At 40.9% G+C, this 24,102-nt stretch overlaps 1 long non-coding RNA gene across 1 annotated transcript in view; it reads right to left on the bottom strand.

Moving 5' to 3' along the window:
• Window positions 1–24,102, bottom strand: part of LOC149323774 (uncharacterized) — a 55,348-nt gene that overhangs the window by 11,114 nt on the left and 20,132 nt on the right. The window contains exon 2 of the long non-coding RNA XR_016280242.1: window positions 2,562–2,710. This is a non-coding gene — a long non-coding RNA (uncharacterized LOC149323774). The remainder of the gene's footprint in view (window positions 1–2,561; window positions 2,711–24,102) is intronic.

Genomic DNA, 24,102 nt, shown 5'->3' with positions numbered 1-24,102 from the left:
GGACTTGAATATGCGCAATATTTGGAACTTGCAGGGGGGGGGGGTCCGGAATAGATCCCCCATGAGTTCCAATTGCCAACTGTATATGTAAATACTTTTGGTTTGTGTGTATGATATTGTAATTTGAAGGTATAATTTTAATTTTGCTAGTTGTTTATGTCACAACGATTAGCATTACATTCAGTGGTATATGGGAATTACAATTTATGAATAACATTAGTGACTAAGGATTCTGTATGCTGGGAAATGGGAGGAGGTCAATGGGGGCGGTGACACCATAGAATCATAGAGTTGGAAGAGACCACAAGGGCCATCCAGTCCAACCCCATTCTGCCATGCAGGAACTCTCACTCAAAGCATCCCCGACAGATGGCCATTAAGCCTCTGTTTAAAGACCTCCAAGGAAGGAGACTCCACTACTCTCCATTAAGGGAGTGTGTGTTCCACTACCAAACAGCTCATACTGTCAGGAAGTTCCTCCTAATGTTGAGGTGGAATCTCTTTTCTTGGAGCTTGCACCCATTGCTCTGGGTCTTAGTCTCTGGAGCAGCAGAAAACAAGCTAGCTTCCTCCTCAATATGACATCCCTTTAAGTATTTAAACAGGGCTATCATATCACCTCTTAACCTTCTCTTCTCAGCATAAACACCCCCACCTCTCTAACTTGTTCCTCATAGGGCATGGTTTCCATGAATTACTTCATTGGGTGACACTGACCCTAGTGATGCTACTGCTTCCAAACAGTGGTTGGATTTAGGATAAAATGCAAATAATTAATCAAAGGAAAGTTATACATATCTTTCTGTTCTGTTGCAAACAGATTCAACAAAACTTTCTCAATTCTTTTTCAGAAACTGTAACAGTATATTAGACTTGAGCTTACTGTTTTGTTTTTCAAGTAAACAGCAGAATATTTTTTAAAAAACAAACTTTTCCTTATTTGTTTCTTTCTGCTAAAGAATTCTGTCATCACTGATTTAGGACTGGATTCAGATATTCCACTGATTTACAGGTTGAGAATTACAATATCTTTTGAACATTCTTCTCTATTTCTTATAATTCCAGGTGCTATTTTCTTTCTTCACAAATTCTAACTGTTCTTACATTGTTGCACCATTATGGGGAAAACGTGAAATCCTGAGATTGAATAGAGGGAAGGAAGAGTCCACTTTCTGGTAATCAAGTTGTGTTAAGAAGACTGCACATGTATTAAATTCCAGCTTTCTATTTTTTATGGCAGAACCTCAACCATAGAAAGTGTCCACTAAGCAGAACTTAGCATTCTTTACATACAGAAAGATATCAACATTTTTGATACAATCTGGCAAAGTCTTACTGAAATCAGCTAAAGCTTCAGTCTTATACAGCTTTACCTGGTATCAACTTTAAGTTTAATGCGACTAACTTCAGAGTAAACCTGCAAAAACTATGCCAGCTTTTTCAACAGTGTTTTTAGTGTTCTGTGCTCAAACACCACAATTAGCATCACTGCACATACATCTGTAACTGGCAGACCCAGATTTAGCACACCACTATAAATATAAAGGGAGATGTAATCTTAAGTAAAATGACTAGCAAATATTGCACTGAACTCAGAGGAGCTGAATATCATGTAAGCATGACTAAAGTCTGTCTGGAAGCCCCAGTGACTTCAAAGGGACTTAATTGTGACTCATTTTCTGGATTGTGTCCTCTAGCTGTTAATTTTATTGCATTATTAAAACTGCCCTGAGCATCAGATACTATCAGATGCCATCTAGTAGTATTATCAGTATTTACTTTTCTATCCTTTACTGATTATACCTTCACATGCTTCCCCCCCCAATAAAAATAAAACAGTTTCTTACTCCATCTTTTACAAGTTTTTCTTTTCTTTTCATAAGTTTCTAACATTATGAGTTGGTCTACTAAATATTTCATAGAACAGTAAATATTGGCTTATTTTTAAAACACTTCTCTTTAAAATAATAAAACTCTCTTTAATAAAATAACTCTTATGTTAGAAGCATAAAACTGATAATATTGTTTATTCCTTTCAAATCAAAAATAAAAGAGATTAAGGACCTCATATCAAATTATACAAGATTGGAGTCATAGCCTAATCTCATATGGCTTTAGATTGTTCTTATTAGGATCTAAACCAATTTGTCATACAGTTGGAAACTTAGGGGAGACCTGGAAATAAAACAGACATACATTGGGAAGAAAATAGAAGCATGTAACCTGTGAAGAATGTATGAACTAAAAGTGGGGCTTCCATTTTGAAAAAGGCAAGAGCTCTGCACCACTACCAATTCATAGTATTTTTTTTTAATTAAAAGAGATTTATAAATGAGTTGATAAAGCATGCCAAGACTTTGAGTGGGATTAGTGACATATTGATTTTGATTCTGAGAATCACTACCATACACTCCTGTACCTGAAAGTGCTTTCAGTTTGTGTGGAAACTACAGGAATACCTAGGACTCCTAAATAATCAGGCATGGAGGTATCTGAGATGGCTTATCGCCACCTAAGAATCACATACAAAAAAAGAAAGATGTCTGCAACATTTTCCCTACCATGGCAGCTGTGCTTTGTTGGCATCCATGGTCTTATCAACCCATAGTCCAGTAAAGATGTCAAAGGGTTGTTGTGTATCTTTCTGCAGACTAGATACACAGCATGGAAATGCTAAGAGAAATAGCTGACATGTTGGCAATCATATGCTCTGGAAAGTTGAAAATATGATAATGGTAGTCATTATTTTGGGATTGACACATTCCTTAACACAGGAGATCTTTTAAATAATGCTTTAGAAATAATTAGTAAATATGAGCCATTATATGAAAAACTATAAAGCATATCCAAGAAAAAAAGTTATGTTGTTATGGTTTCATTATCACAATGGTAATGTGTTATTTTCAGTCCCTGGATTTGTGCAACTGCAGCCATAGATGTGTAGCTTGATCCTGTACAGGCTTTAAAAGAAATAATCCCATTCATTCATTTAAGTTTTCACTCGACTGTGGACATAGTGGTACAAGAAGATTAGCACTCTTACACTTCTGTAGACACTGATGCATGTCAGCTTGGCATTCTATACCATGGCTAATGTGTGAATTTTGGTGTTTTTTTTTAATGTAAGCATCACATGCTTGCACAGAGCTGAAAGAATATCCACAGAGTAGTCTTTAAGTCTGTTCATCAATTCATATAAGTGGGTATAGAATTTCAGTTTCAATCGCTGGCATGCTGTTTATGATAGAATAAGTCCAATTTATGCTACCATGACCCATGTTTTGTTGATGGTGGGAGATGTAGCTACAAGCCAAACACATGTCACCCAATGCAGGATCTCAGACCCTGTATCTGAATGGGGGGACTGATTTGTAAATAACAACATGGAACATGATGAAGAAAGACATATATGAAATAGCACTTCTGTCACACATATGAAATATTAAAATTAGCCTGGCTAATTTTGCATTGTGTAATGTTCTAATTCTCATCTTGGTAATGTTGGTTTACAAGCTGACATAATTCTATATGGTTTGAAAGCATATACGTTTTTTGCCTACCACAGAGGAGGAAAACAACAGATCAAAGGTTTTAAAATGATACTCAAGGCTGTCATTCAGAAAAGCACTGCTATAACCTTTCTCCTCCCCTTCATCAAGGCTGGCACTTTTGTCTTGTGTCAGATGCACCTGTCTCAGAGGCTCAGCAGTTATTTTCTCTACAAAGTTAATGCTTTAGGAGCTAAAGATAAAGTAAAAGCCAAACAAGCACAGAAACTGGGAATTAGCCTCCCAAGAATGAAATGTGCAGAAAACTAGAAGAGTGTGCAAGCAGGGAAGAGCAACAGTTAACAGGGGACAATCTGATTGAAAGATAAAATCTACCAGCTTGGGATACTGAGAAGACATTGAACTGAAGGAGAGACAACAGGTAAGCCCCCAAAGTCTGTTTCCTAAAACAAAATATGGATAATGCCCAATGAAGTTCTTAGATGTAAATCCTTTATGACAGTTGACTTCGTGATATTGAGGTGAGGTAGTGGTCTGATTTTTACAGATAGTTTAGTTTTTATTTGTTCTAATTAAATAGCGATAACTCTTTGAATGTTGCTATATAGGCCTGTTCATTTTGTAATTCTGTATTCTTCGGTTTATAGTGACCTGACTGGAGTAATCTGATTAAACATGATGAGAAAGGCAGCATTCTGCCTTATGGAATAGAACAGTGAAGGCAAAACCTCTTGTCAATATCTCATTTCCCAAATATTCCTTTATTAAAAAAAAAAAAAAGCTCCCTGAAAATGTATTCTAGATTGCTATCACTTGTAAGGAACCATGAAAAATACAACAAAAGGTTCTCATATGTAAGCCCTGTGGAAATAAAAGAAGGCTAGGAGAATTTGTTTTACATGCTACATTTTATGGCTGGAGGCTTTATAAAGTTCTGGTGCTCCATTTTATTACTTGAAGCCACGAAATTCAAGAACTGATATTGTAGCGTGCACACACACAAATCAAAAACAAAAACTCCAATACAAAAAACCCACAATGAAGTCCATAACTGATCCTAATATTTATTGCTTCAAAAATCACAACACACAATCCAAATCATTAAAAGACATTGAGGGTTGATAAACATTTTATTCTTTTCTAGATCTGGGCAGTAGATCTAGAAAACCTTGTTGTTGTTGTTGTTGTTGTTGTTGTTCATCTCAGCCTTTTCTGGCACAATAACATCTTGGGAGCAAAAACAGGTGGCTCCAGCCCACCCTTTTGGGGTGGCCTGTCAAACCCCTAAGTTAGGAAAAGCCCTTTTGCTTCCAGAAGAGCCAGTGCCACTTGCACAAGAGGATTTCTGGATCCAACCCATAATCCACCTTCTATGTATGGTGTTTGACAACGTGGGATACAAAAAGTGAAGTTCTAAAAGAGTAGGCAGTTAGTATCTACACAAAAGTCCCAAGTAAACAATGACCAAATATACTGATGGCACCCAGCTTTGAGATGCTCTTTCTACCCTGATCCAGTTTCTTGCATCAGTGATACATAATATGTCATAGACTGAATCCAGATCAGGTAGAAATCACAATACTGAAAGCATACACTCCAACATTTCAGAAATAAAAACCAGGACACATGTAGCCAAGCAAAAGCAGAGTATGCTCAAGATGACAAAAGTGACTAATGAGGAAGAACACATAAATTAGTAGATGTTGCAGCACTTTGCTTTTGCCTGGGAAGGGCAAGATTTTGCCCCTTCTGGTCCTTTCACCCCGCATAGTTAATTAAGTGAAAACTACTTTTTCATTTTGAATTCAGTTTGAACCAATTGAAGTAAACTGAATACGAAGGGGGAAAGTGAGAGGAAGAGACAGAAACAGGGACATTTTAAAAACAGCAGAAAAAGTGATCAACTGGCAAAGGATCAATTAGGACTGTCCCTGCTAAATCAGGACAGTTGGAGGGCATGCGAAGGAAGAACTAGAGTGCAGTCCAGGAAGCAAGTTTATCTGTTTTCATTGATAATCACATTACTCTGGTAGAAGAGGTTTGGCAATTCCTGGCTGGGCTACATGTGACCTATACTTTGCCTAGATCTGCTGTAAGCTTTCTTCTTACTTAGGTGAAGGTAGGTAACATACTGCAGTGGTGAAAAATGCGTGGTGTGGGTTCCTTTCTGGGACCTTTAAAGTCCCACCTGGACTTGGGCCATTTCCAAGAGATCATTCCTCCCATATGATCACATGTTAAGATCTATAGATAAGGCTGATTCCTTCTGTTAAAAGACATAAGGATAGCTGAGGCTGGAGCAAGGATTTTCTGTTACTCTTCCAAGGTAATGAAAATGAGCTTTTGAGATACTGGAAAAAAACCAACCTCCTTTCTTTTTTAAAAATGTAAGTTTTATAACTGGAAGCCCCCTGAAATCTGTACAAAAGCATTTTAGAAAACAACATCTATTTTATCCAAGCATCTTTCACTAATAGAAAATCAGTCAACCAATCAGTGAGTCAGTCAGTTTGCCATGTCTTTCTGAAAAGCTGATGGAGGCCCACTTGTACCTTGAACTTGGGGACTATATTGAATATTTGCTTGCTGGTTTTCTCATATAAAAAAACTGGAACAATTATTCTTACTGTAAAGGCACACTATATCCTTTAGTTATATGCCTAAACATAGTATCTGAATGTTTTCTGTTGTTGCAGGATATTGCCATAAAATGTAGGCTACTGGGAAGTCCATTTTTCTGAGAGGCAAAGCAGAACTACACAAGATTTTAGAAGCAGTGGGAAAGCACCCTTTCCATTTAAAACTATGCTCAGGTCTACTGATCCTTTTTTGGAAAAAAAATCTTTATGTATGATGTACTCTGATGTATTTTCCATAAGGATTTTCTCTTACAGCCTGTATTCATCAAAGGGCTAATAAGAACATAGACCTTTTCAAGTTCATAATGAATATCACTTTATTCATTATAAATTAGATTATTAAAAGGGCAGGGCAATTCATTTTGCCAAAAGAAAGGAGATTCAAGCAGTGTTACATTACATAACAACAACAAAGAAACCCATTATATATGCTAGTGTAAATCCCTTAATTTCTCAATTTGCCTATAAATCAAAGGGTATTGTTGCAATATTGTTTGGAAATGTACTGATGGAAATCTAAAAACTGGTTCAGTAAGTGACTGATCCACACAATCTGACTAGCTCCCCTGCTAGTCAAAAAGAAAATACAATACAATACAATATAAAATACAGAACAACAATAATACATCAGCAATGGGAAACCAGTCCCTTATACTCCCACCAGCATTAACTAATAATAACATTCCTCTCAATTCAAAATAAATTGAACAATTAAAAAAAGATGAATGTCCATACAAATGTCACTAACAGGATGACAGTGACTATTAGAGTCCCCATGGTTATTCTGTTGCTGGGGGAGAGCTGTACAGTATAGTGTGCTTGCGTTCTAGGTGGGCGCATCATACGCAGCTTTTGGCATATGATGAAAGCCATGCTGGAAGAGCCCATCATGCACCTCGGAGGAACTAATGGGGCGTTTGCCTGTAATGCGTGCACGTCGCCACACTGCCACACGCCATTACTTCCTATGGGGCTTCAGCATATGCTGATTTCCCCTCCCCGCATAAAGGGAGGGCCCACTGTATTGTGATAAGAAACCACTTGCCATCCTGTCAGTGACATTTGTAATAGTAAGTCCAATATTTGCATTTCTTTTCTTTTAGTCTTTGCAGAGATTGGTATTCTCTTGCTTCCCCTGCAACATTGAAAGTCCCCCCAAGACTCAACATTTCACTGTAATAGCCCCTTTCCCAGGCCATTCTCTTGCTGGATGGGATCAAAGGTGCACCTGGCTATGTTCCTGTGTAGTCAATGATGCCATCTACTGAACAGATCTTCGTAGATCATGGTGGATGTTGTTCTTGGTCTGTGTCTGGCTGTGCAACCATATTGAGATGCACCTCTATTCATCTCTCCCTACTCTGCCCTAGCCAACGGTGCTCAGTTGCTGTTGAACAATGTGGCCTGGGGATAGTGACCAGGGAGCCATAGTATAGCTTCCCATGCTGAACTCTTATGCTCTGCTCAGTAATGTAGCATCTTCATCTCTATATGTTAACTGGATTTATGTAGGGCTAGGATGCTTGTGTTATCTGCACAATGATTTTGTAAAGTGACACTTGCACAATGGTGGCTGGTGGCTTCCATGCCTGTGAGATGGTCAATCTGCTTCAGGTTCCATAAAGCTGGAGGTATTTTGAGGATTGGGTTCAGCACCTTGGATAGTTGCATTAAGGTCTGGACAAAAACGTAAAGATGGAAGCTCACGGACCCTAGAAAAAAGGGAGAAAGGGGAGGGGGTCTCAATCCATGCAAGAGTAGGTAGGAGGGGGGTAAACTGGTAAAACAGAACCCCCAATACTCTTAGGTAGTCCTCAGGAATTATCAGTCAAAAGTACACTAAGTGTTTAATCATTAAGAAATATGGAGGTGGTGATTATTGCTGAGTCCTCCTAGGAAAAATAAAGAGTCCCTTCAATCTACTCTATTAACACTTGCTGGTTGTAAACTCCACTGGCATGGGGGAGGCACTTCTAAGTACAGTACATGTTGTAGTTATAAAGGTATTCATACATAAGGATGTTTCAGTGATAATGGATGGGAAAAATAATTCACCCGCCCCCTGCAACTACTTGCAAGAAGGCAATATTAGCAACAACCTGTCTGCCAGTATTGAGCCCCCATCTTTGAAACACTTTTAGCATGTCTGCATCAGTTGACACTGCTGCTGATTATGTAATTGCCAGTGTCAGGTCTTTTTGCATTTAATTTTCCCCTGGGCCCACTGGTTGTCCTCTCCACAGAAGTGTGGCTACTCTATACAGTTGGCCCTCCATATCTATGGATTCTTTATACATGGATTCAAGAATCTATGGTTTGTACATATTTTTTAAAAAAATAAATTCCCAAAAGCAAATCTTGATTTTGCCATTTTATATAAGGGACACTATTTTACTATGTCACTGTATTTAATGGGACCTCAGCATCCACAGATTTTGATATCCATGGCGGGTGGTGGTGGTGGTCCTGGAACCAAGCCCCAGAGGATACCAAGAGCCCACCGTACACTGTGCCATACAATAAATACTTTATTATGGTCCATAGACCCAACAAGTGCAAATTAACAACATCTAAGACTCAGGATAATTCTCTATTCACCTGATGAAATGAGCTCTGTCCACAAAGGCTTATTTTGCAATAAATACATTAGTCTTTGAGGCTTCCAAGGTTTTTTGTTTTTGTTTTTGTTCCCCCCTGTAACAGACTAATATGGCTGGAAGTTAGTAATGATGGCAATATTCCTAACTTGAAACATGTAAAGCCCTGTTTTTTAAAATAGTTCTGGTTCTCAGATACATTATACTGGCTTATCTTAATCTAAAACCCTCCTTATTTGTCATATATATCTATGACATTTTAAAAAAATGGAATTGAGCTAAGTGAAATTCGTGGTGCAGCAAAAACTCTCACTACCTTTAAATATGTGAGATTCCATTGGCAATCAGTTGACGATAGCTATCTCAAATTATGTGGATAATCAGACTTAACATTTCTTATAGTATTTGAAAATCATGCTTTCCTGCTGCCTTTAAAACATCAGTCAGTTGATCTTAACTGGTTTGTTTGCCACATAATTGCTGTAAATGCCAGCTCAGTAAACATGTAAAATTGTTTGTTTATTAATTGCTTCATATTGCTCCAGGTGCTGTACAAATTAAAACAAATCCCTGACTATGGCTTACAACCTAACAAACATGATACAAAAGCTATTAAAATGGAAAGAACAGGGAATTAAAATGGAAGACCACTGGGCAGGACTTGTCTATCTTGTACGGTATCTCTGATTTGTTTGTTGGGTAGTTTAAAAACATTAAATATTATTGGTTATGGAAAAAATTGAATTACAAAATAAACTGTCACAGATTGAAACAGAAACTTGGAGATTGTCATTGCTGACAAGAAGAGAAGATCAGATAGAGCTGCATGCTGAGGATTGTCTTGATGAGGGAAAGCACAGTAGCATGGTATAGGTGAGAATATAAGGTAGGTGGGTCAGTGAACATTCAGAGGGCAAGGATGTGCATTTTTAATGAAAGAATCCAGAATTGAATTGAATTGAATTGTTTTGGACAGACCTGAAGTGTTTGAACTGAAGCAAGGCTCCACCAAAGTTGACTAAATAGGAATACAGTGGACCCTTGTTATACACTGGGGTTTGGTTCCAAGATCCCCCGTGAATAACAAAATCCGTGTATGCTCAAGTCCCATTAAATATAATGACATAGCAAAATGGTGTCCCTTATAAAAATGGAAATTCAAGGTTTTATATTTGAAATTTATACTTTTTTGGAACATTTTCAAACTGTGTATGCTTGAATCCATGTATAAAAAATCCATGTATAAGAAGGGCCAACTGTATAAAGTTGTACTAGTTATTTGGATTCAGAAGAGTGTGAGACATAAATCCTGTGCATCCAGAAATTGATCTGTCTGTTCCCAGACTCTCCAATAAAGAAAATTCTGGCATGGGGAGAAAGGAAAGGGTGTGACTGACAGTTCCATCTCATAAGTGCAATAGATAGTTTTACCAAGGCTCTCCAACCACAATAATTTGGGGGAGGGATGTTGAAGTAACACATAGCAATGTGGCTCCAATGTTCAGTACCTTTTGAAAAGCTGTGTCCCAGGAGTTAGAATGATAATTTGGTGGAGCTTCTGGTGTCTGGTCTGGCAAAGTGTAGCCTTGGGTGCTTGCATGGGAAATGCTAAATATTTCAGTTACTCTTAACTTAGGGGCAAAACAGACTGCCCTGAAGGAGCGGCTTCCTGCCGCCCCTTTGAGCGCCATATCCCTGATCTGGCTATTTGATCTGCATGCCATAGCACTGATCTGGCTATTTTTGGGGACAAAAAGAAGCGGCAGAAAACTGCTCCTTTTTGAGCTGGCAAAAAGCCAGGTTTTCTGCTGCAGCAGCAGTTTTTATGCATTTCTGTGGCACAGCGCATGTAAATGATATGCTGCAGAAACTCCATGATGCTGCCCTGCTGTGTGGTCAGTGGGGCAGCGTGATGCCAGTTTGGGGGCATGCGGCATGTGTCCACCATGCCCCCACACCACTCCGAAGCCAGCGTTTTTTTGCTTTGCTCCTTACTTGTGCTATGTAAACATGTGTAAATAGGTACTCTTTTTAGTTTTTCATAAATAGTGTTAATATGACACATATTTTTCTTTGAGGAATGAAAACAGTCATATTAGAGGCAGAAAGTCTGGAAAATAAGAGAATATCAAACTCTGTAAAACAAAGAAAGAGAAATCGCAACCTAGAAAATTAGCTACATCTTCTGTGAGCTCTGTCAAACCCTGCTTGAATTGCTTTATACTAGTAGTTTCACTTTATTACCACAATGAGAATTTTTAAAAGGACTACAGGATATTAAATAATTTGAGGTGGCTTCAACAGTGTCGCACAGTCATCTTACTTGTTAAAATCAGTTACTGATGTGCAACTTGAATGATGTGTTGACCTGTAATGTGATTACTTCCTGCTGCTCCATCACATATGCAGGAATTCTTGTCCCACAATAGTAGCTACCCTCCTTATCCAGGGTGATCAGATGTCATAAGCACAAAGGAAGACAAGCCACCACAAAATGTAGGACATTCAAGCTAAAAATACTCGTATAAATGTTAATACATGCTTCTCATGCGCAAAATGGAGGATATTTTAAAATTCCTCCTGGTTGAAATGTAGGACATGTCCTGAAAAAGGAGGATGTCTGATCACTCTGTCAGCCATTTCATCCACTGTTGGTAACAAGCGTGTAAACAGTGGATTACTCTGCCTCAGCTACTTCAGTACCTCATTCCTGCTCCATCTCTCTACTGAAGCAGTTATTCCCCCACCTCCTTAAGTCTTCTTGAGGAAAATAACAGTACTCTCAGCAGAGATAGTTGGCAAGATTCTAGGGACAGTATCTTTCCAATATGGCATTCAACAGTGTGGTGACTGGATTTAGGAAGATGTACTGGAGTTAGAGTTGACCATCCATAACCTGAACTATTCCTTCCATTAGTGGAGGAAACTAGATCCAGCAAAGCCTCCACACTGAAGAAAGGGGAAGATCTAACATGATCTAATTCTTTCTCCCCCCTGCAAGCAGCAGCACCATGTCAGACAGGAGTCTTCCCTTACAACCTTCTGCAACAGAGTTTCTAAGCCTCCATAATAGATTTTCTAGAATAAGGGGAAACTGGTGAAAATAGCCCCTCTTCTGCCCATGGGATTATCTAGCATGACACATTCTACTCCACGTGACTCTGGATCCAACCCTTTATCTAGATTGTTTTTGAAAAGACCATGGATAAATGGAAAGTAGAATTTGGGGTATCATAAGCCATACACAGTCTTCTTAGGTGTATATGGAGCTAATGATTTTATTGGCTCTCACATTATAGCTTGGTGCATAAAAAGTATGCCCTGGCATTTGCAGGGAACTTCACCAGGCTGCAGTAAATCAATACCTGCTTGTTTCTGGACCCCAAACAGGTCTGTTCTAGATTTTTTTTAAAAGGTGCACTCCAAAAAGGAAGGGAACACAAAATACCATCCAAATTCCATTTGCCTGGAACCCAGCCACATTTCTAATTAACTGCAGCTGCTGTCTTGGCTCTGATGCTTCCAGTGGAAATGTGTTTTTCTTCCTAAGATAAGTCACCTGTTATTTGCATAATTTCAGACTGCTGCCACTAGTCTCAGCCTTAAATTCAATATAACTTTCTCTCTAGGCAAAGCTACAGAATTGGGGTTGACTCTATTGTTGTAGGAGTCATGGATCCACTCTTTGTTTTACATTTGCTCCTTGTGCAGTTACTTTGAGCTGTATGGGAGTTCTCCTGGTGCCAGCATCTACTCAGATAGAGTCCAGCACTGGCAGAGCTCTTATACAACTCAGAACATATACAGAAGGAGCAGCCAAAAAACTGAAAATGGATTCAATGTGCCTATCACAATGGATCCACTGGCCAACCCTACTATATATGAATCCAGACCAGCCAAATTGAGTCAAGAGTTAGAAACTAAGCAAATAGTATATGTTGCTGTTTATTCACAAGGCCAAAACAGAGTATCCAGATTCTGGAATTTGGCCAGAGTGATGAATACAGATATTCCATAATGCCTTGGCACATGCATTTTGGCCATTCCTAGCATTCCAAACCATAATAAACCACAATAAAACATCTACTTATAACATAAATCACACTAACATCATAACATACATATTCATATACCTAAAAATCCTCTAACCAACATAATCTAACTCTTAACTCTTACAATTTTTTTTAAAAAAAAATCTTGCATACTATCTTCCATACATCACAACTTACATTATCCCTTGTTTCCTTCAATGGCATTTTGGAGGCACAATGCTCATGTACCAATGAGAGAAGGGAAACTAAAATATTTATTGAGTGGCCATCTTCCATCATGATCTTAGATTGCCCTGTCCTGCCTAACATACAGCAAGTTAATTTCTTTTTTCAGCTGTGTAAAAGAATTTACCTATCTTTCTCCATTATAAACCAGCTGCTCATTCTGCTAGAGATAGTCTCTGATGTCACATTTGCATAGCTCATCTTTCATCATGGCTGTCATGGTACAAAGCCAGAACAGAGTGGTCATCATTACAATGTTATTTCCCCACATCCCTGGTTAAGTACAGGTTTAAATTTGAGGATGAATACCATTTGTCAGTTTTGGTTTCTCTTGGTTTCTTGCATTTCCATTCATAAACCCTTCATTTATGCATCAGTCTGTGGATTTTTTCCTTTAAAAATTAGTACAATGGTTCTGTAATAAACGCTCCTGAACCTCCACGTTAAATTGAGAACTAGGCCTCTATTTTCATGCCACTGCCTATATTTTTTCAGGCACACTACAGCACCTATGTCTTGTTTTATCACAATGAGATACAACCAGGATGGGCAAGTTTCCAACCACCAGGTGCTGTTGGGCTGCAGGTTCCACCAGAGTTTGCCACCATAACCAATCCTGTGGGGTCCTGGAATTTCCACTCCAAGAGTATCTGTAGGGTGTTAAGTTGCCCTTTCTTGAGATACAGGATAGAAAACAGCAGTGCAGCAATTGCTGCTATGCACACTTGATTCCCTTCATAAAGCAGCCCGCCTTCCTCACATTGCATTAGTCATCATAACTTACACTTACTTGGTAAGGGACCCTTGCATACTCAGTGTATGCTGCTGGCAAACTATGGAGAAATCCCCTTCCAGGATGGACTCATCATAATCTGGTTCCTTCATAGATGCACAGGGCTAGTGTGTTCTAATACAATGGGAGTATCAAGGCACATGAGATGCTTAATCCTTTCCAAACTTTATACATTTTAAAGCTGTGGAAAATAAAATATATCATCCCAGAAAGCTGAATGCATCCTAGAATAGCTTCTACAACACACCTGATGAACTGATAGCACAACCCTATGAATGTATACTCAGAACCCACTGAATTTAGGAGAGCTTATAGGTAAGTGTGTGCATGATTGCTGTGGTTACTTTATGAAAACTGCTCATGTTGAACACTGTTAATTGTCAGTAACACATATATGGGTTCCTTACCTGAAGACAATTGCACTTTTGGTTGATGTTATAAGAGCCTTATGTTGATCTGCATGCAGCTAGATCAACAATGCATGTTCAATGTGTACTGAGATACCGAAGTCACTGTCTGAGTCTAATGACTGGGACCTTGTCAGACCACCACGCTTGCATGCCTGGGGGTTGCATGAGCAGTTTCATTTTCCCCAGTTTTGCTTAAAGAGATTCCATTAACTTCTTACACAAATATTTAACTCAAGAGTGCAACAGCTCTCACTTGGCACCTGGGCAGACCTCAGTCACCCATCCCAAATGGCTAAAGGGTGCTCCGCCCCCAGGAAGACTCTCAAGTATCGCCTCTGGGCTGGTCACCTCCCTCTCTGGTAGCTCATGCTACATGTATGTATTCTGGAGGAATTTTACACTTTAACAGTTTTACATAGTACCTGGGCCAGTATCATCCATTGGTGTACAAAATAATTACTACTATCATACAGTAACGGAATAAGTAAATCATTGCAATGTAAAGTTGAAGGCTTTCATGGCCAGCATCCATAGTTTTTTGTGGGTTTTTCGGGCTATGTGGCCATGTTCTAGCAGAGTTTCTTTCTGACGTTTCACCAGCATCTGTGGCTGGCATCTTCAGGGAATGCTTTGCCTGGAAAAATTGTTGCAATTTCCTTGTTCATACGATCAGTATTTTGACCGCATATCCAAGACCACTGAGCAATACCATTAAATAAAAGGTCACTTTTTCATGAAGATTTTAATACAAGAATGGTTTCAGAACAGAATTCTGGACTGGGGCAAAATGGCCACCATGACAATGTCACTGAGGACCTTATCACACTAGAGGAATCCCGCTGAGAAATTGGATTTAAAGTACATTTAAAGGAGAAAAAACCCACAAATGCAGGAAGTTTGTCACACAGTGTTTTTGCAGAACTGAAACAACACAAAAACAAAGGCGGGGTACAGACGGGCAGGAGAAGACGTCTTGGAGGTGTATTTAGCTCAATGCGGAGCTTCCAGACGGCCCGCCCCGGGGGCGTGCTTCAGGTGTTGGGGCTTCCACACGGGGGGCAGTGAAGACGCCTCACCTGGGTCCGTTTCGGACCCGTAGCTTCCATACCGCCGCCTCGGAGGACGCCGCAAAGAAAGGGGCAGCTTCCGCACGGGCGGCTCAAACCGCGGCTTTTTTTTTCTTTTGCCGGCTGGCGGATGCGCAGCTGCGCATCTCCAGCGCTAAGCAGCGGCGGCAGAAAGCCTATGTGCGCATTTAAAGCGCCCAGGCCCCTTTAAAACTTTTTCCCCCGCTCTGCCCAAGAACAATGGTGGCAGAGGAGAACGTGGTGCCCATCCTGGCATCATATGTCATTCTGCACAACATCTGTGAGACCAAGGGCAGGGTCCTGGATGAGGGCATGCGATATAGGCGCTGTTTTGTGCTGCCCACCCTGGCACCAATCACAGAGGCTCAAGAGAAACAGAAGAAGAAAGCAGGGGAGACTGTGAGGAATGCCCTGGCAGATTTTTTTCTGACAAGGAGAATCTGAAGGATGGCTCCTGTGCCATCATCTGTGATGTCAGAGTGCAATGTTCTGTAATAGCATAAGCACATGAATAAATGTATCCCATTATCCACAGTTTGAGTCTGCCTATCATTCCTGATCTGTGCTGTGGGCATGTTTTGCCACGTGCCTGAGGGGGACACACACAAACACACACACACAAAAGGTCTCCTGGCGCCTGTTTTCCTGGGTCAAAAAGATACATCACCTCCAACTGCCAATTGCCCCTTTGACAATGTATCAATCGCCCTCAAATTCAAGCTTTCCTAATGGCCCATTTGAATGTATCAATGGGGCACCCAGAGGGCATCTATTGGGGGAGAGATTCAAACTGCTCCTCTGAAAACTTTCATTGGCCTAGGACCACCTTGGCCTAACGGCCCTGAGCCACAGGTGCCCATATATACCCGTGCGCAACTGTGCAAGACCCCAGGACGGCGATCAAGATGGCAGAGCCACGCAGGAGGGTCCCGGTCCGAATCGCCTACTGGACAGATGAAGAGGTCGGGATCCTCCTGGACTCCCTGATGCCACAGGCAGCTGCGAGGAGGGTGATGGCCAGCACCAACAAGCCCAACCGGGGGCATTTTCTCGAGGCATCTCGTGCCCTCCGAAACCAAGGGTTTCAAAGAACGCTGCACCAATGTAGAGTTAAGTTTAAAACTCTCAAGGCAGCGTTCTTTGAAACCCTTGAAGATTTCGGAGAGGAGCCCCCGGTTGACAGGCGGCCACCATTCTTCTCGCGGCTGAAGGACCTGTGGATCAGGGGAGATCGGCCAAGACCGGAAGATCGCCGTCCTCCAGGTAAGCCAGAGCTCTTGCCATGCCCTGTCCTACCCTCCTTGACCCTTCCCTTGCCCTCCTCTCCTTCCTGCATGGTGCCAATGCCATCCCTCCTCTTCCCTTCTGCAGGCGTGCGGCCGAGGCGGAGGCGGAGGGAGGGAGGGCACCTTTCCAGGTCGCCCTCTCCACCATCCTCGGGGGACGAGGATGTCCCCGAGGGTGGGCCACAGCCGGGACCAGCTGCTGTGGCCCCTCCGCAGCCAGAGCAGGCTCCTCTGGCGGCAGGTAGGTCCCCAGGGTGAGGGGTGGGGGTTGCCTGACTGCAGCCCCCACGACACTTGTGCCCTCGTCTGCCATGCCAGCATGGTAACTTGGGCCTTTCCTTCCTCTTTTGCAGGGCTTGAAGTCCTCGCTGCTGTTGCTGCCGCCGAGGAAGAGGAGCCTGGGCCGAGCCGCCGCCTGCCAGGACAGCCAGGGCACTTGGCCCTCGATGCCAGTGCCCTGGATCGTGTCCTCCAAGCCCGGCAGCAAGGTAAGTGTGGAGGTGAACCCAGGGAAGGGAGTGGGGGCACTCAGAAACCCTCCCTGTGGGAGTGGGTGATGGGCTCCACAGGCTGACCCTAACCATCCTCTTTCTTTTCCCCCCACAGAGAACCGGACGGAGAGGAGGTTCGCTGCCATTGAACAGAAGGTGGACAAGCTGGCGGAGAGAGTCTCCTCCATGGAGGAGACTCTGCAAGAGATCCTCCGCCGGCTTCCTGCCCCACCGCCTCCTCCCCCTCCCTGAAGCAGCTTCCCTCCCCTGCCCCCTCTGCCATCTCCCCTTCACCACCCCCTTCACCCTCCCCCTTCCCTTTGTATATATGTACATAGTAAAAAAATTTATTGTTATTGTTAATAAAAAAGTTTATTTTTTTAAAAAAATTTGTGTGGTTAATTATGCGCAACTGCGGCAGTGTGGCTGTGAGTGTGAATGAGGCGCAACTGTGCAGTCTAAAGCTAGGCAGGAGTGCTGGGAGGTAGCAATCTCCAAACTCTGTCCTTCCAGGCATTTGGACTTCATGTCCCAGAATCCCAGACCACAGGGCAAGGTGGCTGGGGATTCTGGGAGATGAAGTCCAAACGCCTGGGAGGACAGAGTTTGGAGATTGCTGGTTTGGGGACCAGTGAGCCAGGCATGGTGGGAGGAGAGAACAGGAAGGGTAGACTAGAGTAGATAGGGCTGGGAGGGAACACATGCCCTGGGAGGCGAAATGATGTCTTTATGGGACATCATGGGACCTACTGCCTTCTCAGTGCTCCCTGCCCCTTGATCCCAGGCCCAGGCCCCCTGTAGTTGCCCTTTGCTTTTGGGGGCAAGTTTAGAGGGCATCAAAAGGTCTTGGGCACATTCAAGCTCCGGGGTCTCTTTTTTTTTTTTCCTTTGCCGGCTGGTGGATGCGCAGCTGTGCAGCACTAAAGCAGCGGCGGCAGAAAGCCTATGGGCATATTTAAAGTGCCCAAGCCCCTTTAAACCTTTCCCCCCCGCTCTGCCCAAAAACAATGGTGGTCTCCTGCCAGTTGGTGATCAGCTGGTGTTGGCATCCTTGTCCACTTGCACGTTGCCAATGTCACCAGCATCATGGATGCCTCCTCTCCTTTGGTCCCCGCGCTCCTGCTGAATCTGCAATGTGCAGCCACAGCTGTCTCCACTGCCACCGCTGTCCCCCTGCCATCCCCCATCACCTCCCTTGTACATATGTAAATATTTACAGTTTTAGCGTTTTTTATTGTTAGGTGAAAATGGCACAGGAATGTGTGTAGGGGTGCACTTTAAAGTCCAAACTTTCCAAGCAGCGCATGCGTACATGTTGCTCTAGGGTTAGGGTTAGGGTTACGAGTCTTAAAATGCGCCGCAGCTGTGCCTCAGCTTCCACAGCTGCATGGCAGCGGACGTTACAATTAAAGCCTGACTGCAAACTGCGCATGTTCCAAGACCCCAACTCACTATGCGACGGAGCTTTTAAATGGGCAACTTAAATTAGCGGCGTAGCAATTCTGGTGTACCGGTGCAGCAGCTCTCATGGCTTCTTCCACTTCTCGATATGTGTCAGCATTCAGGTAGGACTGCTCCAGTTTCTGCAAAATGTTTGGCTGGGACCATATAGCTATAAGGTCAGCCGTCTCAGTATGAGACCAAGACGTCCCCCTGCCCTTTTTTGGGGTGCTGGTGGATGGCTGAGCCATCCTGCCTGGTGGCAAAGGGGAGCCGCCACACAGCTGTGCCAGGAGCACCCGAACTGTGCCCGTTCCCAGGTGAAAATGGTGCAGGAATGTGTGTAGGGGGACACTTTAAATTCCAAACTTTCCCTTATCACTTTCTACAACCAAAACATCCGCCGGCAAAACTTACAACTTCCCGCGATTCTAGCAACGCATGCGCACAAGTGGCTCTAGGGTTAGGGTTACGAGTCTTAAAATGCGCCGCAGCTGTGCCGCAGCTTCCACAGCTGCATGGCAGCGGACGTTGCAATTAAAGCTTGAGTGCAAACCACGCATGTCCCGGACCCCGACCCATTATGCGACGCAGCTGACACGGAGCTTTTAAACGGGCAACTTATATTTGCGGCGTAGCAATTGGGACGTACCGGTGCAGCAGCTTACATACGGAGCTGCGCACATACGCCGCAAATCAAAAAGAAGCGGAAAAAAGCAGCACCTTTTTAATGCCGCTTCTTCCCGCTTGGGGCGTGCGGGGGGCGTGTTCATGGCGGCATTCAGATAAGGGCCGTCTGAAGGCTCTACCTTCATGACGTCATGAATACACCCCTTTTTGCCCGTCTGTATCCCGCCAAAGTGAACTTAAAAGGGACGTACCCGGCAGCTTTTTACTTTCAGAACTTCCTGAAAGTAAAAAGCTGCCATTTTTGTCCCTTTTACATTTGCTTTATTTTCGTGTTATTTTGCTTTTGCAGAAATGCGTGTGATAAACTTCCCACATTTGCGGGTTTTTCTATGTTCAAAATCCTGTTTCTGTTTGGGATTTCTCTAGTGTGATAAGGTCCTGAGAAAGGTCAGGATCTAAGTGACTTTAATGACCAAACCAACTCTCATTTACCAACAAATTACTAGAGGCAACTGTTATCACAAGAATTTGTAGAAAATACCAGAATTGTATTTTTAGTACTGTAATTACCAAGAAATGTAACTTGTCTGGTTTTACCTCCTCCTGCATTACTGATTGCAGTGTTAAATACTACCTTACCCATGATAACATCAAATTACAACCTAGGCACTTTCACTAGTTGTGTATTGTGGTTACAATCCTGGTCTTAGACTTGAAATTCTGAATCATAAAAACCTGGTAAGCAACCCAACTGTCTCACATAATTGTCTGGATAAAAGGTGGAACTCCAAGTGAGCTCTTTGGAGGAAAGATGAGATAAATGATAAAACTAATCCACTAAGCCAAAAAAATTGAATTTTCAGAAACGATCAAGTGCAAAATATCAAATAAATACTGCAATAAACAATAAATCTAGATTCTCAAAAATCATTATCATCAACACTTTGACTACCACCATTTCCACCACTGCCATTTCAACTATTGTTTGAAAGAAGGGATTTTCCATTCCTGTTCTCCAACTTGATCTCCCCATATGTTTTTGGACTATAATTCTCCCCTGCTATAGCAAGCACAGCCAGTCAGTAGGGTTATGGGAGCTAGAGGCCAAAACATCAGGACTGACACAATTTGGGAAATTTACTTCTAGAAGAGTTGGAAGAAATTCACATAAATCATTGAAAGAAAGGAAGCGACTTATCTTCATAGTATTAATCCAGAATCAAAGGTATCCAAAGGATTCAGGAAATAGCACATTAGATAGGCAGATGGAATCAATGTGGCAAGAAAGGATGGATTAAAAGAAAGTTTTTTCAACCTCATTACCACTCGAGTTATTTCTGGAGAAAACAATGGAACTTGTTCTAAGGAGGCTGTGGGAGTACTGAACTGGCTATTGACAGTGTTTACAAGTTGATGTTTATTACTCTCCCCCCCCTTCCTTCTCCTTCATTTATGGGCCCAAACAGACAGGCCAAAATAAAGCTGTTTCAGGTCACTTTGTTTAAATGACACGCACATTTTAGGAGGCCAGAAGCTGCACCAAAGCTGCGCTGCAGTCCTTAGGACTGGCTTTGGTGCAGCTTCCGGCCTCTTAAGACGCATGCATTATTTAAACAGCATACCTCCAAAGTTACCCAAAGCAGTTTTATTTTGGCCTATCTATTCGGGCCCTATATTCTGGCATCACCCCCCCCCCCCCCCGCTCCATGCTAAGCTATCAAAATCTTCTTCAGTAGCCATCTTGAATACTCAGAATCCTGAGAAGTATTGTCAGTCTTTTCAGTGGCCACATCCTGACTCTGGAACTGAAAGTGACTCATTTTGTCTTCTTATTAATGGACATCATAATCTGAACTTCAAATACCACCTAATTTGTTTTAAGAGGTCTTTTGGGACAGAATGGCTTTGAGATTCTGCCCTGATCTATGTTTTTATCACACTCATCTGAATTATTGTTATAATAATATATATAACTAGGGGACAAGATATCTACTTATTTTTTAAAAAAATATTGAATAAATTAGGCAAATCTAATAATCAATTACATATTCATAATATTCATATTCTTAAATATACATATTTTCATTATTCTAACACATTATTTCTCTTTCAATGGATATTCATTTATATAATTATTTATTATCTTCACATTACATATATGATCTTGAGATTTTCATATACGCTTGAACTATTTTACTTATTTTCACGGACTTTCTTCCCTGTACTTACTTCTAGGATATCTACTTATTTTAATGGCTACATTGTATCATGAAGAAGATAATGCTGCAAATAATTTAGGCATTTCAATTTGCTTTTAAAGTTTTATATTTGTGAAATTCTGTTTTAATATTTTTATTATATAAATAACACCAGCCCATATTTAAATAATGTGACAGATGTAATACCTGGAACGTATTATTTGTGATATATAATCTGTGGTACTTTCAAACACATACCCATATATATGTGATGCTAGCTAGCATATTAAACTCAATTCTGTGCTTTATGTATTCACATCAAGAGAAGGCAGCACAAGAGAATGACCTACCAACAGGCTAACAGTCTCAGTCTGCAGAAGGCAAAAGTTGAAACAATACAGGCTTTGAAATGCTAGAGAGGGTATGTATGCCTATCTGATTAATGGATTTATGTCCTGGGGCCTCAAAGAAAAAGATAGCAACCTGAACACTGATCACTGCAAAAACTGGAAACTGGGCACTAAACTGTTGAAGTGAACTGATACTCCAAGAGCTTATTTCCAAAGACTGTACTCCAGAACAGTTGCCTTAAGCATTCTTTAAAGAGGACGTGCTAAGCAGCAAGTTGAGATTCACGTAAGCACCTGGAACTCATGCTTTCTACCCAATTATCAATGAAACCTGAACATACTGGCCAAAACAGCTGAGTTATCAAAATTATGACATCAAAATAGCTGAAGGGGGATATAAGAAGCATCTTAGATGGGGCAGAACTTAGAGAAAAAGACTCCATTGGAATCAAGTGTGACAGTGCACTCAGATCTCCTCCCATTTATGCTCGCTTTCTTTCTTGTGGCGATCTCCCAGTGCTGGGCAAGGTAAGCATGTTCTCTGTGTCACTGTTTGTGTGTATAGTGAGGGACTTGCTATAGCCCCTGTCATCCTGAGGGAAAGCTTTTCCCAATCCCCTCTGAGCTTCTGTTGAGGCACTGGACTCTAATAGGTAGACTTGTTCTCTTCTATCATTTTTCTCTGAAAAAGAACATGTCCACTCTGATCTCTCAGTATGTCCACACCCATTTTAGCCATAAACCATCACTCATTTTTTCCCTCCATTTTTTCTCAAGCCTTTAGATTTTGCACCATTTTTGTTGTTGTTGTTGTTAACAAAATGTCACTACAAATTAGTAGCAAAGAATCACATGCATTTTTGTACAGAATAACTTCCAGAAACATTTCAAGATTTGTTGTTAGAAAACTCTTTTTTTTTTTTTTTTGGCTAAGAAAGAATTATTACCAAATGGTCTTTCCAAGCTCAGTGGAATATAAAGTCCTAAGTGGTTCCAGACAGAAGGGCTCCTTGGACAACCAATTAAGAGACATTTTGAAATGAGTCTATGTTTCCCTTATTAATAGTGTGTACATTAATATTAAGTTTGCATGTGTGTGCAAAGAACAAACTATGGTAGGCATGGCTAGAAATCACAGAAGGGTTACAAATGGAAGATGACATCATCTGAATCCCCTTCTCCTTAATCATCTGGCTTGCTTTTTTTTTTAATATCATTAGGTTCCTACCTTAGTTTCTAAGGAAGACATTTCTAAAACAATTTTTGAAGAATTATTTCATGAAGTAGTTCAGAGTAAGGAGACTGTTTTTTATCTTATCAAAATTTTGACAGAGATGACTGGCTTTAGCATTAGTTAATAGAAAAGTATTCCCCCTTTTTAGCACAGAGGATATCCTGAGATTCTATTCATTTAATCACTTAAAGCACAACAGGACTGAATATTAAACTGGAAATCATAAAGATACATAGCACTGTTGTTTTTCATTAACTGTAGTATGGATCTAGATTAAAAAAAAAACAATTAATCAATTTATATCTTGATTTTCTGTATGCAGTACCAAAAGGATTTAAAACAAAGATAAAGGTATAATGAAAAATAAAAATTATAATGAATTATAAACTGAATAGAGCAGATAAGATCAACCAAGGACCAATGAAATAATTAGAACGCTAAGCAACAACCAGTTTAAAATTGTTTTAGCAGTGAAAGGGGTTAAGATCAGCTTTACTGGCTGCATAGTCAATTTAATAAATAAAAAAGTCTTTACCACTGATGGAATGAAAACACTATTTTGTTATATTGTTATGACCTCTAATAAATTTAAGCAATCGTCTGATTTTTGTATTCTATAGTATTTAGAATTCTGAATACTCAGTTAAATTATTACATTAATAATTATGTTAACATACATATTGTGTTAATGATTCATATATGACGTTTCTTCGTGTTTTCAAAACTTCCCATTTATTTGGCCATGGGACCATTTTATTTCTATTAATGTTATTGTTGTAAATAATGTTATTTCTGCTAATGTTACTGTTGCTGTTTATAACAAGAATAAAACTTTGATTTGACAGTTTTACAAAGGAAAGAAGTTGAAATAACAGAAAGCCAACAATTCTAAGTGCATTCATAAATATAGTAAAAAAAATCAGTTGCAGAAAATAAATCTATTATCCAGAGCAATTAACACTACTGCAGTCTTTCTGTGAACATATTTTTAAGCATTTAAAATAATCTTCCAAATATAGCACAGTCCTGCACATCAGCATGAAAAATGCACAACTGCTTCACCTGAGACTTATTCCTATATGAAATGTCATTAGCAACATATAAAAGTGCATTAGCATTTTAATACTAGCCTTGATCACTGTATAATGCGCACATATACT

Source organism: Sceloporus occidentalis, unplaced genomic scaffold (genome assembly GCF_023333645.1).
Source record: "Sceloporus occidentalis isolate IW3139 unplaced genomic scaffold, rSceOcc1.0.p SCAF_1, whole genome shotgun sequence".
Lineage (NCBI taxonomy): Eukaryota > Metazoa > Chordata > Lepidosauria > Squamata > Phrynosomatidae > Sceloporus > Sceloporus occidentalis.
This window is presented reverse-complemented; position numbering and strand designations above follow the sequence as displayed.